General features: G+C 45.0%; 1 long non-coding RNA gene across 1 annotated transcript in view; it reads left to right on the top strand.

Annotated features, from left to right (window-relative positions):
- Positions 1 to 4,577: 4,577 nt before the first annotated feature.
- The window catches only part of LOC137561429 (uncharacterized), a 63,967-nt gene continuing 50,389 nt past the window's right edge, over positions 4,578 to 18,155 (top strand). Inside the window, exon 1 of the long non-coding RNA XR_011030008.1 lies at positions 4,578 to 4,677. This is a non-coding gene — a long non-coding RNA (uncharacterized lncRNA). The remainder of the gene's footprint in view (positions 4,678 to 18,155) is intronic.

Genomic DNA, 18,155 nt, shown 5'->3' with positions numbered 1-18,155 from the left:
AAATATGTCCTTTATTGAAAAAAAAAATGTAGATGTAATTTTACTTTTTGACCACAAGATGTCCTCGCCGCTCACTTTCTTATGCATAGTATTACTATGCATAGAGGAAGTGATGCATGGACGTCCTTTGTGAATGGCAGCGCTGTCTCATAGAAGGCTGCGGTCATTCACACGGGGACTTAGAATAAATAAATAAATTGAATAAATGGAAACTGTGTTCCCGATCGGCAGTGGTGAGGGGCGTGAGGGAACGCGCAGCAGGGAGGGACGTAGTAGCTACGCCCCTGCAAGCAGTTATGGCATTATGCAGGGCCGTAGTGACTCGTCCCAGGGGTGGGGAAGAGGTTAAAGCACACCTGAAGTGAGAGGGATGTGGAGGTTGACATATTTATTTCCTTTTAAACAATGCACATTCCTTGGCTGTCCTGCTGATCTTCTGCCTCTAATACCTATAGCTAAAGTCCCTAAACAAACATGCAGATTAGGTTCTCTGACTGAAGTCTGACTGGGTTAGTGGCATGCTTGTGAGTGATTCAGACACTACCAAAGCCAGAATGATCACCAAGACTGCCAGGCAACTGGTATACATGGCAGCCTCCATTTCCCTCTCAGTTCAGGTGTACTTTAAGCTGTATAACATGAGATGAAAGTCTTTTGAAACTAATGATCAACAACCGATTGGCAGATCTTTGTAAAAAAAAAATGTATTTAATGACTTGAGTGTCTTGCATGAACTGATTGTTTGAATGTGTACAGCATTGATAGGGCTCTTTCAGACAAATAGCTGACAGCAGTACACTTAAAGAGACTCTGATGCAAGAATAAATCTCGCTTCAGAGCTCATAGTTAGCAGGGGCATGTGTGCCCCTGCTAAAACGCTGACATCGCGTGGCTAAACGGGGGTCCCTTCACCACTAAACCCACCCCCGCAAAACTTGGTCGTAGATTTAGTCGTGATTTATTTCTTCCTGGAGGCAGGGCTAACGGCTGCAGCCCTGCCTCCAGTCGCGTCTATCAGCGGCGCATCGCCGCCTCTCCCTCGCCCCTCTCAGTGAAGGAAGACTGAGAGGGGCGGGGAGAGGCGGAGATACGCGCTGACAGACGCGCGTGGGGCAGGGCTGTGGTGGTTAGCCCTGCTCCAAAGTGGAAGCGCTCCCCGGGTGTACGGAGGGGATTTGGGGGTGAAGGGACCCCAGTTAAGGCGCGGGATAGCGGCATTTTAGCAGGGGCACACATGCCCCTGCTATCTAGGAGGTCTGAAGCGAGATTTATTCTCGCTTCAGACTCTCTTTAACCAGTTCACCCCCAAGGGTTTTTATCCTAACGGACCAGAGCAATTTTCAGTTGTCAGCGCTCCTCCCTTTTATTCCCTAATAACTTTATTACTACTTATCACAAGAAAATGATCTATACCTCGTTTTTTTCGCCACCAATTAGGCTTTCTGTGGATAGTACATTTTGCTAAGAATTTTTTTATTCTAAATGCATTTTAATGAGAAAAACAGAAAAAAAAAGAAAAAAAATCATTATTTCTCAGTGTTCAGCCTTTATAGTTTTAAAATTAAACATTCTCCTGTGGATAAAACAAACACGTTTTATTTGCCCAGTGGTCCCGATAATTAAACCGTTTAGATTATGTCCCTACCACAATGTATGGCGACAGTATATTATTTTGAAATATAAGTGGTTATTTTTCTGTTTGTTCTGGCCATAATTACAAGCCCCTATGTAATAAATTAAAATTAATTTTCCCCCATAAAATATAGAATAAAAAAAGCTGAGTCCCTAAGGTAACTATTTATTTATTTTTTTTAAGCTGATTTTTTTTTTTTACAAGTGTTTTTTTTGGGGGGGAGGGTTGGAAGTGTAATTTTATTAATGATGTGTATATACTTGAAAATGTATGTATTTTGTAAGTGTAATATACTTTTTGGCCACAAGATGGCGCTGGTGAACACTCATAGGACGTGTTCACTTTTTTTTTTTTTTTCTTTACACACTTTATTAAACTGTTACATTTCCTGTTTATGTGAATGGACGTAGCCGCTGTTCGCGGTCACGTCCATTCACTCCAGGCACTGCGATTGGGTAGAGGACTGTTCAGTCCTCTTCCCCAATCGCCCAGCACGGGATCCCGACGGTAATGGCGGCGGTAGCGGCGGACACACGGCGGTAGCAGCGGCGGGAATGCGCGACGTATTAAAACGTCATGTTGCTGTTAATAGCGGTAAGCATGACGTTTTAATACGTTAGGATGGCGGTAAATGGTTAAAGGACCTCTGCAGCGAAAATCTTATAATTATACACAATTAGTACTATTAGTACTATTCTTCCATACTAAAATGAGCCATAAATTACTTTTGTCCTATGTTGCTGTCACTGACAGTAGGTAGTAGAGATCTGAAAGAACAGACAGGTTTTGGACTAGCCCATCTCCTCATGGGGGGTTCACAGGGATTTCTTTATTTTCAAAATGCACTTAGTGAATGGCTATTGCTTCATTTAATTGCCAAAAAAGTGTAAGGTGAGCAGGGAGGCTGGTCAGAATCTTTGTATAAATCTTTTTCAGGGAGTGTCTTTATCAAGAATAGAGGCCATGCTGAGAATCCCCTATGGAGAGATGGACTAGCCCAAAACCTGTCGGTAATGTCAGATTTCTACTACCTACTGTAAGTGACAGCAGCATAGGAGATAAGCCAATTTTGGCTCATTTTACTCAGGAAGATACGTACTTATTTGTATGTGCTCCCGCGATTGCACGTGCATTCCCGTGCATGTGCACGTGAAAAAAACTCCCCCAAAAAATACACCTTTATTTCCAAATACTATATTGTCACCTTAAATTTTACTAGGGACATAATTAAAATCAACCAGAACAAATTGGCAGATAAAACGTGTGGGCTTTATGCACAGTAGCAGTGTTTATATTAAAACTATAGGGGATGAAATTAAAGAAATAGTGTCTTTGTTTTTCCCTTTAAAATGCATAGAAAATAAAGTAATTACTGAAAAAAATATCAACCCCAAAAAGCCCAATTGGTGGTGGAAAAAAAAACCAAGATATAGATCATTTCATTGTGATTAGTAGTGATTACGCTATTGGCAAATGAAAGGGATGAACACTGAAAGGTGAAAATTGCTCTTGTCCGTTAGGGTAAAAACACCTTTGGGGTGAAGTGGTTAAGGACCCAATTCACACTTGCAATTGCAAATCACTATCAGGCGATTGTGATTTTGGTGCGATTAAACAGGTATTACACTCTGATTCTCATTTGGTGGAAATTCTTCATGCAACACGTTAGCAATTTCCGCAATCGCTGCAGTGTGAATGATCCCATAGGGATATATTATATATAGAGCTGGCAAACGCCAGCAAAGCGCCCAAGTGTGAATGGGCCCTAAATGCTTGTTAGCAGCTTTTATGTGCAGGGCACTTGCAGCCAGCTGCAGGCATCAAGCATATGCGGCGATCTCTGCATGTGCATCTGAGCCTGTGCTGGTCGGTCCTGGACAGGACATGCAGTGATTTTTTTTTTTTATTGACAGTAACCAAACCACGTGTGAACCGTTGACACGCTTGTGCTTACAAATGCTCCTGTTCGGTTGCAATATTTTGCAAATGGAGGTCGCTGAATCCTGGCAGCCGGGCATGAAAATGGCACGTTTGCCATTTAGCCTTTTGTGTAAAAGAGCCCTTATTATAAAGATCCGTTGTTCTAACCTTCCTGCCAAATTTATGGAGCAGATTGATTCCTCACCTTCCAAGGATTTTTATCACGCAGCTTTATTATAGCTTTGTAAATAGGTCCCCTTTGCTAATTAACAGCAAACTCCACGATTCTCACAGCAGAGTCGTACACATTACCACTCGGCCTATTCCATTAGAGAATGCTAACAACAGGTGGCGCTGCAGTTCCATGAATAACATCCTTCCTAATAAGCACACTTGCTATCCGCACGGAGCGGAGCCGCTGCCGTTATCTCACACAAACAACAAACACGGTCTAACTTCAGCCAAAATGTTGTAATTAGTCTGACTTATTTGGAAGCTACTGTGCAGAGACAGTGGGAACCGTGTGGTTTGCATAAGACACATCCATAGCAGTGGCCGGACTATGCGAGTGTGTTGGGCTCCTTGTGTGTGCCACGTGCGCGGCTTTCACTTCCATAAAGTAATGCGAGTGAGGAAAGCGAATGTGGCCGTCAGTGGGAGAGAGAAGCCCGGCTGTCTGTGGCTGTCACTAGCAGCGCAGACAATGGGACTCCCCGCTGGTACGCTGAACTTTCCGTGCTGGTCAATGGGAACTTCCCTTATTTATTTCTCCACATCACATGTGGAACTCGTTTTACAACTGTTCGCTTGATTCGCGCAATAAAAGCTGCTCCAATAACATTACGCAAATCGTAAAATAAATACGGGCCGTGTTGCGCCCAGACAGCGGCACTTCCGTCTGGGAAAAGTTTCTCCAGTGTTTACACACACGTGACTGTAAAGTGCTCCTCCGCCAATCAGCGGGCGAGCAGCTCACTCACGGCTGCAGCTATAGGAAAGTTTCTGTGTGAGCAGATGAGTGACTGGCCAGGGGGGCAGAGAGAGGATCCATCCTCACACAAAGAGCCCGCTCCATGCAGCGCGGCCTGGCCGTGGTAACTAGTACATAGGGGGCCCAGGAACAGGTATCACAAGAAGCACATGAAAGGAGACTGCTGACCACCCAGTCATGTGACCTCTCTGCACGCTGCCAATCCCCAGGAGTGTGCTTGACCCGGGGCTGACCTTCCGAATCGCACAGCCGCTCTCCTCCCATAGGCTGGCAGCCTGCTAGTGGCCGGCACCTCTCCCCCTCCCAGGAGGCTGCAGGCCGGTGTGCTGACCTCCTTCTCCGGCACAAACTTCCCAGACACACGTTCCTCCAGACGATCTGCACTGGGCTCTGTCTGCTCGTATAAGCGGCAGCGCTTTCCTATAGCGTCCCGTGCCTGCAGCCCGGCTGCTTTATTTGCCTCATTTTCTGTTTAGTAAATATTTTCAATTCATATCTACGCTGGAATGTGATTTTTTTTTGTAGTTGTTTAATAAACTGTAACTTATTAAGCATTTCATGTTCTTTCAGCCCAAAAAATGCAATTCAATCACAGCCAGGGCTGCCACTGGTAATAATTGTACACCGTCCATGTGCTTGTGTATCACTGGCACTGCACTAAAATACATCAAAATACAAATGCACAGATTCCTTTTACCTAAACAGTTGAACGGATTAGGTGTGGAAATTACATGATATATCTATATAGATATATCTATAATTTTTTTGAGAGCATATATGAGTGTATTGAATTAGAAAAACGTTATGTGCAAGTATAACATTTTATTCAAACATTAGATATTAATATTTGTATTAATATGATTCAGTACATTAATATGCACAGATGCGTTTGTATTATGGTGAAATGTGCTGCTTAGCAAGGCAGTGTGCAGCTGCAGTGAGACCCCTTTCAAAGGTTTAATAAAGGAAATCTTGCTTTATGCTCTCCCTAGTCCCCATATTCTCATCCCTGCACTGTTTCCCTAGTTTGTACGCTCCCCAATCCTATCTCATCCTTGCATTGGTCCCCTGCTCTGTGCTCTCCCTATCTCCCCCCTGCACTGGTCCCCTGCTTTGTGCAATCCCCCATCTTCACATTCTCATCCCAGCACAGGTCCCATCCGCACATGTGACGCTGCCTGTGTCAGTCCCAGCATCCCTGCCTGCTGCCTGGGACGCCCTGCTGAGCTGGAACAGAGCACCTTTGGCTTTCTGCAGTAGCTGCTGCCAGCCACGCAGTTTCTGTGACTTTGTAACAAGTGACTTGCAGATTATTGTACTAGAGAGAAAGGACCAGGATAGCAGAAGTAATGAGCGAACACTCCCAAGTTCTGTAACTTCTCCATGAAAGTGTGTTGTGTGCCGCCCATTTTGAGCCTCAACCCCTGCTTTAGTTTTGTACTCCCTCTCCCACATCTTTCAGTAGTGTTACTAGGCTACTGTATAGAAACTGAATATTTTAGCAAGTTTCTGGAGTCCATAGTTGCCCTTTATGTCAATATTAACTTCTTTTTAACTAGTGAATGTAAACCTAATCAGTATTTTTTTGGTAGATCTCCTGAAACAGAAGTTAGTAAAGATAAATCATTATGCCCTGATGGGGTTCTTATTTTTAAATGCCTTATTATTAAGATAAATTAAGTAATCAAGATTATTGTGCTCATCTCAGTAAGCTTCTCCCTTTTGTTATTGATATTTAAATATGAATTTATTTTTCTTTTTGTTACCTTGTACTCTTGAGATTTTTTTTTTTTTATAATTCAAGTTTTGATATACCTGATGTGATCTCTGTATGCATAGTCAGTAAAGCTTTGCATAATTAGCTGGTTCTATGAAAATATGTGCTGTTTCTATCCAGATGTGTTTTGCTTCCCTGGCAGGTGGTCCTCTGGAGCAGATACACGAGAAGATCCTTTTTCAGTCTAAACTGTGTTATAACTTCATATATACCCAGTTAGGTTCAGGTGATGTTTGTATTTATTTTAATTTCCCTGAATCTAATTGAGCAATTGAAGAGAACGCAGACTGGTGTAAAAATCTGTTCTGTACCAAGATGAGGAGGTGATTTACTAAATGTTTGTCAAACAAGAAACCTGTTATCTTCTATGCTTTCAGTTTTTGCCTTTTATATTGAGGATGTTAAATCTTTCTGGGATCAATATTGCTTTATTTTGTACAAAAAAACTGCATAATTTTTGCAGAACAATTAAATACTGTGTCCATTTTTATTGCACAAAGAAGTAACAATAAGGTATGATTATAATGTGACCATATCTAGCCTTGGAGTGAACGTGTTGAAACAATGGTGTCCTAGAAAAAGAATATAATGCTGCAGATATAGGTACTGTAAGCAATTTGGTTCAGGAAAATACTAATAATAATCTAATAACAGAGAAAGTGTGTTGGTTTGTAGGGATGATCAATGAGATGCAAATATTTTCTCATTTATTTTTGCATTCAAAGTTCATTTAAGGCTATTTTCACAGTGGTGCCTTGCAGTGCAGCGCAACGGCTGCTTTGTAACTTGGCTTTACACACTGCAATGCACCACCTTTGTGAAGTTCACTGTGTGGGGGGTGCAGTATTAGGGCTCAAACCCACTAGCAGCGCTTTCTAAGCACTGGTGATTTGAAAAAGCTCTTGCTAATGCAATGCTTTGAATCACATCGCTCAAGTGGGATCACACCCATAGCATTACATTAACAATAGCTTTTCAAATCGCAAAGCGCTTAGAAAAGCGCTCCTATTGGGTTCCAGGCCTAACAGTGTGCAGCATATCAACAAACTGCATGCAGTGCATTACCACAAAACATGTGTGTTAACAGTGACAGTAAAGTATACTTTTTAGTCACACTTTCACTGTAAGTGACACAATAAGCTGATAACGTGTGGTGCTGCTTTCCCATCCCAATGCTCACTGTGAAGCTAGCCTAAATGTTATGCAGCAAATAATGTAAGGATACATTATTTGCATCTCATTGATCATCCCAATTGGTGGGTTAAAAAGTAAATGGATGAACTAACATGCTGTATCATGTCATTTTTCATAATCTAGCATTTAGAAGGGTACTCATGCAATCATACTTGGGCAAATATGCCTGTTGTACATGGCACAATTGCTTTCAGGGCTCGTTCACACTGGAGGCGTTTTCAGCCTTTTTTCACACGCAGGCGATTTAAAAAATTGCCCGCCAAATGCTTGTGCAATGAATGTCTATGAGAATGTTCATATCAGCACGGGTCGTGCGCTGTGTGGGCAGCAATGCGGTGCGTGGACCATTTTTGGGGCGATTCGCCTCAATGGAAGGTATAGGAGAAACGCAAAACGCTCACAAAATCGCTTTGTGCTGCGATTGTGTTCGCGTTTTTAAGAATAAATACATTGTATTCTGTTCCACGTCAAAGAGGAGTTCACTTCCTCACTTGCATCAGGGAGTGAAAAAATGCAATCGCTCTGAAAAAGCGCTTATTGAAGCGCTTTACAAAAACCGCAGTCGGGAGGAAAAAAACCCTCAAACGCCTAAGACAACGCTAAAGTAAACGGAACACAATGTGAACGAGGCCTCAAAATTGGTGTCTACTTGTGACATGCACAGTACCTCATCACCATTTATATGCTGGGCCGGGCAGAGGGGAGAGAGGCTCCAGCCTCAGGGCGCAGTGTAGGAGTGCAGTGTAGGAGTGCAGTGCACAATTCACTCAGCTATCATTCCCCTATAGTGTTTGAAGCATAGAGAAATACAAAAAGGGGATACTTGGCAGTGACTGCTAGACAGATAATTAGAGATTAAGGTGTTGGGGGCCCTGGGGCGCCTCTTAGTCTAATAGCAGTCAGTATGTGATGCCTGGGGTGGGAGGGATGGAGGGGCGCACTTTGGTGTCTCAGCCGTGGGTGCTGAAGGACCTTGTCCCGGCTCTGTTTATATGTAACACAGGTGTAAACACCTCAGAGCGCATTGTTAACATGGAACCTGAAGCTGGCGTGTCAGTGTGAATGGGCTCATTGTGGGGCCATTGCAGAGTGTTAGGCCCGGTTCACATCTGCGTTTTTTCCTGGATCAGGCCGTACGGATCCAGCCATCTAGATCCGGAAAATGGTCCATTTTACAGCTAGTGTGCTGTAAAATGTCAGTTTTCATTGATTCCTATTTTGCTGCAAAACCTTCAGTTTCCATTTCCGCTGAGTGAAACGGTCAGGAAAATTAAGTCCTGCTGCATTTTTTTTGTCCGTTCAGGGGAACGGAAACCGGAACCGTACGGCCAGATCCACAGCTAAAAGCTTATGTGAATCGATCCTGTGTGATTATAAATTCAGTTATACCACAATGCAATGCGCTTGGTGGTAACCCATTCTAATGGCAAACATCTGTGACTAAGCACAAGTTGTAATTTGATCCCTCAGCTGTGTGAGCTGCCTGCCACGGCAGACAGCTAATTGGTAAACACAGGATCTTAACAATATGTCTGCTTCCATGAAAGTAGGAATTAGATATACTGCAGCTTTATTGCAGGATTTGTATCAGCTGTAACAAAGAGGTTTTTCTGTAAAAGTTATTATGCTGTTGCGTATCTTTTAGAGCAGAGAGGAAGTTCTGAGTTCAGGTTCGCTTTAAAGAGGAGCTGTTAGGTATAGGGTCTCAGAGAAAATAAACACATATATCAGTAGCTAAAGATTGGCTGTACTTACATTACATATGCATTTCACTGTCCACGTTTGGATTTCACAGAATTTGTATATAGTATATGCAGAGAATGATGCTCCTGACAGCTCATGGCAGGTTCCATGTTTGTGAAGCCAAATGTGTCGTCATGTCCTGCCTGCTTCTGATCACAGAACAGCTCATACTGAATAACACTAGTTTGCAGTGAATATTAATGAGCCATGTGGCTAGGAACAATAGCGGACTCCTGCAGTGTACGCTGCCCCGAGATTTATCTGTGCTGTGGCTGGACTGAGTTTTAGAAGCTGCTGAAACTTGATCCCGTCTTCTCCTTAGCAGCCGAGGGGAGGGCCCCAGAATGCTTTGCAGTATGTTATGCGGCTTGCGTCCTGCTTAGCTCTAAGCTTTGCTGATAAGCATACATCAAAGGTAAGAGAGATCTTTATCTTCAGTAATGTCTTTTTGGCTTCCTTCTAAACTGTTTAACACAGGAGACTAGAGGTTTAAATTAGCTTCTGCAGCCTGACAGTTACTCTTTAAAGTGAACCAGAGACGAAGCACCCTTGTGTATTTTACCATAGAAATCAGTGGGAACATTAGAGAAAACATTTACCATGCTCTCTGTTCCATCCTCACTGCTAAAAGTGTCTGTTATCTAGCTGAGATAAGAATCCCGGACTGAGCATTGATTCTGGCTTTGCTATAATGACTCAGCTATAATGATTCCTGAGCAAAGCCAGCAGGGGGCAGGCTTGGACTTGAAGACAGCAAAGAACACAGTCTCAGCTATAATTATTCTGTAGCAAAGCCAGACCGACTGCTTAGTCGGGATTCTTATCTTAGAGGTGATAACAGGCAAATTAAACAGAGAACAATGTAACAAAGAGCAGATTAGGTGTTTACTGTCATGTTCCCACTGATTTATAAGGTAAAATACATGAGGTTGCTTCATCTCTGGTTCTCTTTAAAGGACAACTGTAGTGAGAGGTATATGAAGGCTGCCATATTTATTTCCTTTAAACAATACCAGTTGCCTGGCAGCCCTGCTGGTCTGTTTGCCTGCATTAGTGTCTGAATGACACCAGAAAGAAGCATGCAGCTAAGATTGAAAGATTCGGGGAAGATGGAAAATCAGCTGGCTGGGCCGCATGCTATTACTGATGATCTTTTTAGATTAGCCTGGATATCTGGTGATTAGTGCTGCCTATCGATGTGGATTGGAATATTCAAATGCAAGCAGCCTGTTGATTCGGTGAGAGGCTTGTGTTATTAGTCTGCAGTTTACCCATCCCTGGTGTTGGTTCACACTGGCGGTGAGGAAGAGTATGGGAGCACCTGTGGTGTTTTCCTTTGCAAAACATACTGCACCAGAGATCGTCTGCTGTTTATATTTCCCTACATGAGCATATGAAGATTGAAAGATTCATGGAAGATGGAAAATTAGCTGGCTGGGCCGCATGCTATTACTGCTGATATTTTTAGATTAGCCTGGATATCTGGTGAGCTTAATCTGTTACTAAAGTTTGAGGGAGCATTGAACCCAGAAGAGTATTTAAGAGACTATATGTGTCACCATTTATACCACAATTGGTCTAATGTGTTGATGGAACTGTTCTTCTGTTGAGTGCTAAACCTGCTGAACTTTTATATGTGGATTTAAAGGAACATACACTTCTTTAGATTAATAACGATCAAGAATTAATTTCTAAGCATTGTGATAACAGTTATAAGGAGCACACGCCATACCTATATTAATCTCATGCATTAATATGGCTCTATGAGGTAGGACTAGAAACCAAGCACTGTAAAAACCGCGCAGGAGATTTGGGTGCAGCCCAGAACTACGGCTATAGCGGTGCTCCGTGAGTAATTTGGGTGCTGTCAAAAGACAGAGCCTATGCACAATAGGAATTTTGTCTTCTTAAAACAGAAAAACAAAAGGCATTTGCGGTTACTTAAGTTGAAGTTAACATATGAGGTATCCTACAGTGCATCACTGCTGAATATGTAAAGTGTTCCTTTGTTGTCCCTGAAAGCTAAACAGATCTCCAGAACCGCTGGAATGCAGTGATGTGTCAACTTGTACACAGCCTAACTAATCCAACATGCATACAGACAGTTGAAATGTATTCATTTTCATAAAATATTGGTAAATATTACAGATATTATACTACAGCTAAATCTAACCCTACTCTCACACAGAACCCTACCCTCTCCAATTTATAACCTTAAAACCCCCTTCCTGATGCCTAACCTTAACTGTCCCCCCACGCAAACTCACTTCCTGATGCCTATTTTTAACCTTCCTGGCGGTAAGCCCGAACTGAGTTCGGGCTATGCCGCCGGAAGGCACCGCTCAGGCCCCGCTGGGCCGATTTGCATAATTTTTTTTTTGCTGCACGCAGCTAGCACTTTGCTAGCTGCGTGCAGTGCCCGATCGCCGCCGCTACCCGCCGATCCGCCGCAATTCCTCTCGCCGCGGCCGCCCCCCCCCCAGACCCCGTGCGCTGCCTGGCCAATCAGTGCCAGGCAGCGCTATGGGGCAGATCGGAGTCCCCTCTGACGTCACGACGTCGATGACGTCGGTGACGTCATCCCGCCCGTCGCCATGGCGACGGGGGAAGCCCTCCAGGAGATCCCGTTCTTTCAACGGGATCTCCGGATCTCCGATCGCCGGCGGCGATCGGAGGGGCTGGGGGGATGCCGCTGAGTAGCGGCTATCATGTAGCGAGACTTTGTCTCGCTACATGAAAAAAAAAAAAAAAAATTTAAAAAAAAAGATTTGCTGCCCCCTGGCGATTTTTTTGCAAACCGCCAGGAGGGTTAACCAACTCCTCCGGTGCAAACCCCTTTTACATAAGCCTAACCTTAACTGTCCACCCCTCGTGCTAATCTGCTGCAAAAAAACACAGAAAATTACCAAAGTTACTACATAAACGATAATATAAATTATATTAACAATATATTTTACTGGGCATCCAAATTTCTGCTTGGATGCCCCCAGTTGCCGCTGATTGACATTGATACCAATAAGGGCACCCAAATTGTCCATTTACCACAGGCGCCCACATTTCCTGTTTCTGTCTAATTGTAACAGTAGGTTTCAAAAACCCATTGTCCCCAAGTCAAAGCTTGATGTACATTGTAATGAGTGAAAAAAAGTATTTGGTCACTGTAATAGATAGCGGAGATGCTGCCGCAGCGGTGAGCGGCATGGCGGCTGTCTCCGAGTCTCAGCCGTTACATGGTGGAGTTTTGCCTGGTCCGTCAGTTGCACATAGACTGTGGGCTATGCGCGCCACAGGCGACAGGACCTTTATGCGAATAGAAGGGGAGTCAGCTGATCGGCCGGTCAGCTGACTCCAGCAGTGCTCTTGATTGGTTGAGTGACTGGGGCGGCGCTGTGGGGGGCTCTCACTGTATATATAGGAACTGCCTGTCAGTAGCTCCTCGTCTGCTGTTGCAAATGCTACGCGTTAGCACTCAGACCTTAGTCAGATCCCAAAGTGTGCTAGAACCAGCAGGAGCTGGGGATCCACACTTAGTCAGATTCTGTTGATCGCTAAAGTACTAATTGAATTGTATTATTTGTTATGACCTTCTGCTAGCCTGAACTACTCTTCTGTTTACTAATTCTGTGCTTCTGCCTATCTGATCCTGTTGCCGACTCAGCCTGAACACTATTCTGATTTAAGCCTTCTGTCTTTGTACCGTATCTGTCCGTTTGTTGCCGAATCTGCTTGTCTGACTCTCCTGCCCTCACCAGTGAGCCTAGTCCCTGGTGAGGGATTCTCAGTACAGTCTTAATCACCTGCTCCTCAGGTGACCAGTAGCTGCAGTACAGTCTTAATCACCTGCTCCTCAGGTGACTAGTAACTACGGTACTGTCCTTATCACCTGCTCCACAGGTGATTAGGAGTTGCAGTACAGTCTTGATCTCCTGCCCCTCAGGTGATCACCTGCTGCAGTAAAGTCTGAATCACCCGCTCCACGGGTGATCAGTATACGTTGTCTTACTGTGCTCCACCCGCTCCTCGGGTGAACTGATTACTAGTTCATCTGCATCTCGCAGCTTGCTGGAGTGCTGATCCCTGTGTTCTATAGAGATATCTCCATCTACCAGCCTCTCTGTGGGAGTTGGTATCTCTATCTGTATTACTGTTGCACCAAACACCTATCTTTACATCTGGTTGTCCTGTGTCTCGCTATACTCGCATTATTGGTGATTCTGCAGATCACCACATAATCAGGTATAGTATCTGTATTATTGGTGATACTGCAGATCACCAATAATCAGAAAATCTGTTCTTGCTGACACCAATCGTTACAGAACAGCAGACCAAACATTATGAACGCACTGCGTAGTCAGGTTGAAGTCCTGACCACCGCGGTAAACAATCTTACCGGGGTGATCAATACCCAACAGATTCAGATCACTCAACTGTCTGGGACAGTACAGGTACTTCAAACGATTATTGATACAGTGCGATCTCCTTCAGTCACGGACCTTCGTATGTCCATACCTGAAAAGTTTTCTGGGCATAGATCTGACTTTCAGAATTTCAGAAACCGTATGCTATCCTATTTTGAGTTGGGACCCAATCTGTCAGGATTTGAGAACCAGAGGGTAACCTTTATAAAGACTTTTGTCAGGAGATTCACAAACATGGGCATATAGTCTTCACACAGGGCATGAGGCATTATCCTCAGTTCAGGAGTTTTTTAAGGCCATGGCCGTTATATACGATGATCCGGATATTGCTATCACGGCTGAGAGGAAACTAAAGACTCTCAGGCAAGGTCATAATCCAGTGGAGGTTTATGCCGCAGAATTTAGGAGGTGGGCTGTATCAGCTAGATGGGGAACATATGCTTTATTAGACTGTTTCCTGTCAGGACTATCTGATGCAGTTTCTGATTTTATGTTGGGTCATCCTGAGGCTAAATCTCTAGATGAAGCAATTTCATTGGCGGTGCGTATTGATCACCGCCTTCGCTATCAAAAACAAATCCGTGGCAGAAATGCTGTAAGATCTGTTTCCTACGCCTCTTCACCACCCTCGTCACCTCAGGACGAACCGATGCAGATCGGTCAATCTAGGTTAACACAAGTGGAGAAGAATCGCAGAAGGTCAGAAAGACTCTGTCTATACTGTGCTGAGGAGGGTCACATTGTCCAGAATTGCCCTAAAAAGTCGGGAAACGCTGCCGCCTAGGTGTAGTCAGAGGTAATACCCTAGGTGAGCCGTGTTTACCTCTAGATAATAACTGCTTACTCCTCCCTTGCTCTATTACCTGGGAGGGTCGGGCCACGGCCACAGAAGCATTCGTGCACTCAGGCTCTGCAACTAATTTTATAGATTATGACTTTGTCAAAAAATTGGGGATTCCCTTACTTCCTTTAGACCGTCAGATTTTGATCACAGCAGTAGATGACTCTCCGTTACAGTGTAGACAGCCTCTCTCCCAGACCACCTTATTTGTTGTGTAATATAGGGGTTCTACATAAGGAGAAACTACAGTTCTTTGTCCTGCAAATGGCAACCTCCACCATAATCCTCGGTATGCCTGGGTTGCAACTACACTCCCCTCAGATCAACTGGGCTTCAGGTCAGCTACAGAGCTGGTCAGCCCATTGTCATCATCATTGTTTGGAGAAAGTTGCTGTTTGCGCCACCAAGGTTCAGGTGAAAGGGTGCCAGTGCAGTATGCAGAATTTTCTGATGTGTTTTGTCCAAAATCAGCAGAGAAACTCCCGCCACACCGGAGCTTCGACTGTCCCATAGAGTTAAGATCAGGTTGTATGCCCCCTAGAGGCCATCTCTATAATCTGTCAGGCCAGAGAAGCTGGCTATGCAGGAATACATTAAAGAAAATTTGGCCAAGGGCTTTATCCGTCCTTCCCAGTCAGCAGCAGGGGCTGGGTTCTTTTTTGTACAGAAAAAGGACGGTGGGCTTCGACCTTGTATTGACTATCGGGGTTTAAATAAGATCACAGTGAAAAATCGCTATCCACTGCCTTTGATTGACGATTTGTTTGCTCAGGTGACTAATGCCAGTATCTTCTCTAAGCTAGACCTACGAGGAGCATACAACCTGGTACGCATTAGGGACGGTGATGAATGGAAGACGGCATTCAACACGCCCGATGGGCACTACGAGTATCTGGTCATGCCCTTCGGGTTGTGTAATGCTCCTGCCGTCTTCCAGGAGTTGATCAATGAAGTCTTTAGGGAAGTTTTGGGAAAATTTGTGCCTGTGTATCTGGACGATATACTGATTTTCTCACCCAATCTAACCGAACATCGGAAACATGTGAAGTTCGTTTTAAGAAAATTGAGGCAGAACTCGTTGTATGCGAAGTTAGAGAAATGCCTCTTTGAAGTCACTAAGGTCCCTTTTTTGGGATATATTATTTCCACTTCAGGTCTCTCCATGGATCCTGAAAAAGTCGCTGCTGTATTGGAGTGGCCTCAACCTGTATTATTAAAGGCACTCCAAAGATTTCTTGGCTTCGCCAATTACTACAGGAAGTTCATCAAAGGGTTTTCTTCTGTAGTGTCACCCCTCACCAACCTTACCAAGAAGGGGGCTGACACTTACCATTGGACAGTAGAGGCGCAGTCTGCCTTCGCTACGTTGAAAAAGTTATTTTGTTCTGCTCCCATTTTGAGACACGTGGATGTCACCTTCCCCTTCATTGTTGAGGTGGATGCATCGGAGATTGGGGTTGGGGCTGTACTGTCTCAACGCTGTGGCCTTCAACGCAAACTACATCCCTGTGCCTTCTTTTCTCATAGGTTCTCTCCAGCCGAGAGGAACTACGATATTGGCAATAGGGAGCTCTTGGCCATTAAGTTAGTCTTTGAAGAATGGCGCCATTGGCTGGAAGGGGCAGAACATACGACCATGGTCTCTACTGATCATAAAAATTTGGAGTACATCGAAGGGGCCAAAAGACTTAGCCCCCGACAGGCTCGCTGGTCCTTGTTCTTTTCAAGGTTTAGGTTTGTCATCACGTATACACCGGGAAGTAAGAATGTCAAAGCAGATGCATTATCTAGGTGTTTTGAGCCCGAGACAGTTCAGCCATCAACCCCTAAGACCATCTTACCTCAAAGACTGGTGGGGGCAGCCACGGAAACCTGGGAAGACTGGGCGGTTACCCTAGGGCCTTACCAGCAAGATATTCCAGAAGGGAAGCCCGAGGGGGTTCTGTTTGTACCACTTCCTTTTCGCCTACAACTCTTGCAATTGTTCCACGCCCATAAGAATGCAGGGCATCCCGGGGCTGCTCAAACTCAGGACCTACTGGCCAGATGTGTATGGTGGCCTTCGTTGGCTCTTGATTGCAAAGAGTTTGTGAGAGAGTGCTCTGTGTGTTCCAGAAATAAACCCTCTCGTCAAGCACCAGTAGGTACGCCACAACCTTTACCGGTGCCAAATGAACCATGGACCCACTTGTCTATGGACTTTGTAGGAGAACTCCCCAGGTCTGAGGGCAAGTCCGTCATCTGGGTGGTAGTTGATAGGTTCAGTAAAATGGCTCATTTTGTCCCTCTGAAGGGACTCCCCTCGGCCCAGGAATTGGCTGATCTCTTCATCCAGCACATTTTCCGGCTGCATGGCATTCCGGAAAATGTGGTGTCAAATAGGGGAGTCCAGTTTGTGTCTAAATTCTGGAGAGCCTTTTGCCACCAGCTCGGTATGGACCTATCATTTTCATCAGGCTACCACCCACAGACCAATGGACAGACCGAAAGAGTTAACCAGTCCTTGGAGCAATTTCTCAGGTGTTATGTGGCAGATGCGCAGTCAGATTGGGTAAAGTTTCTGCCATTTGCGGAATTTGCGCATAATGATCTGAAGAGTTCCTCTTCAGGTTTTTCTCCTTTCCAGGTGGTTTCGAGGAGATCTCCCAAATTCTCCCCAATACCAGTGGCATCTTCCCCTTTTCCGGCTCTAGAGGATTGGCAAAGGGCATTGAAGGAAATTTGGGTGCTTGTAAAGAGGAATCTGGGAAAAGCCTTCCAGAAGCAGAAAAAACAGGCGGATAAAAGGCGGTCTGTTGAGTGGAAGTTTTCCCCGGGAGACATGGTGTGGGTGTCTACTCGGCATCTGGCGTTAACCACCCTGGCGTTCTATTAAGATCGCCAGGGTGGCTGCGGGAGGGTTTTTTTTAAATAAAAAAAAAACTATTTCATGCAGCCAACTGGAAGTTGGCTGCATGAAAGCCCACTAGAGGGCGCTCCGGAGGCGTTCTTCCGATCGCCTCCGGCGCCCAGAATAAACAAGGAAGGCCGCAATGAGCGGCCTTCCTTGTTTTGCTTACATCGTCGCCATAGCGACGAGCGGAGTGACGTCATGGACGTCAGCCGACGTCCTGACGTCAGCCGCCTCCGATCCAGCCCTTAGCGCTGGCCGGAACTTTTTGTTCCGGCTACGCTGGGCTCAGGCGGCTGAGGGGAACCTCTTTTGCCGCTGCTCGCGGCGGATCGCCGCAGAGCGGCGGCGATCGGGCAGCACACGCAGCTGGCAAAGTGCCGGCTGCGTGTGCTGCTCTTTATTTGATGAAAATCGGCCCAGCAGGGCCTGAGCGGCAGCCTCCGGCGGTGATGGACGAGCTGAGCTCGTCCATACCGCCCGGCTGGTTAAGGCAACCATCACCTAAGTTAGGACCCAGATTTGTAGGCCCATATCCTGTGTCCAGAAAGATTAATGATGTGACATATGTGATTGATCTCCCAGCCAGCATGAGAGATGTGAGATCATTTCATGTTTCTTTGTTAAAGCCTGCTGTACATGTGGATTCCTCTTCCCCTCCCCCCCCCCTGTGATGATTGACAACCAACCTGAGTATGAGATCGAGAAGATTTTAGATTCTCGATTAGTGCAGGATGCTGTACAGTAC

Source organism: Hyperolius riggenbachi, chromosome 3 (assembly GCF_040937935.1).
Source record: "Hyperolius riggenbachi isolate aHypRig1 chromosome 3, aHypRig1.pri, whole genome shotgun sequence".
NCBI classification, from domain to species: domain Eukaryota; kingdom Metazoa; phylum Chordata; class Amphibia; order Anura; family Hyperoliidae; genus Hyperolius; species Hyperolius riggenbachi.
This window is presented reverse-complemented; position numbering and strand designations above follow the sequence as displayed.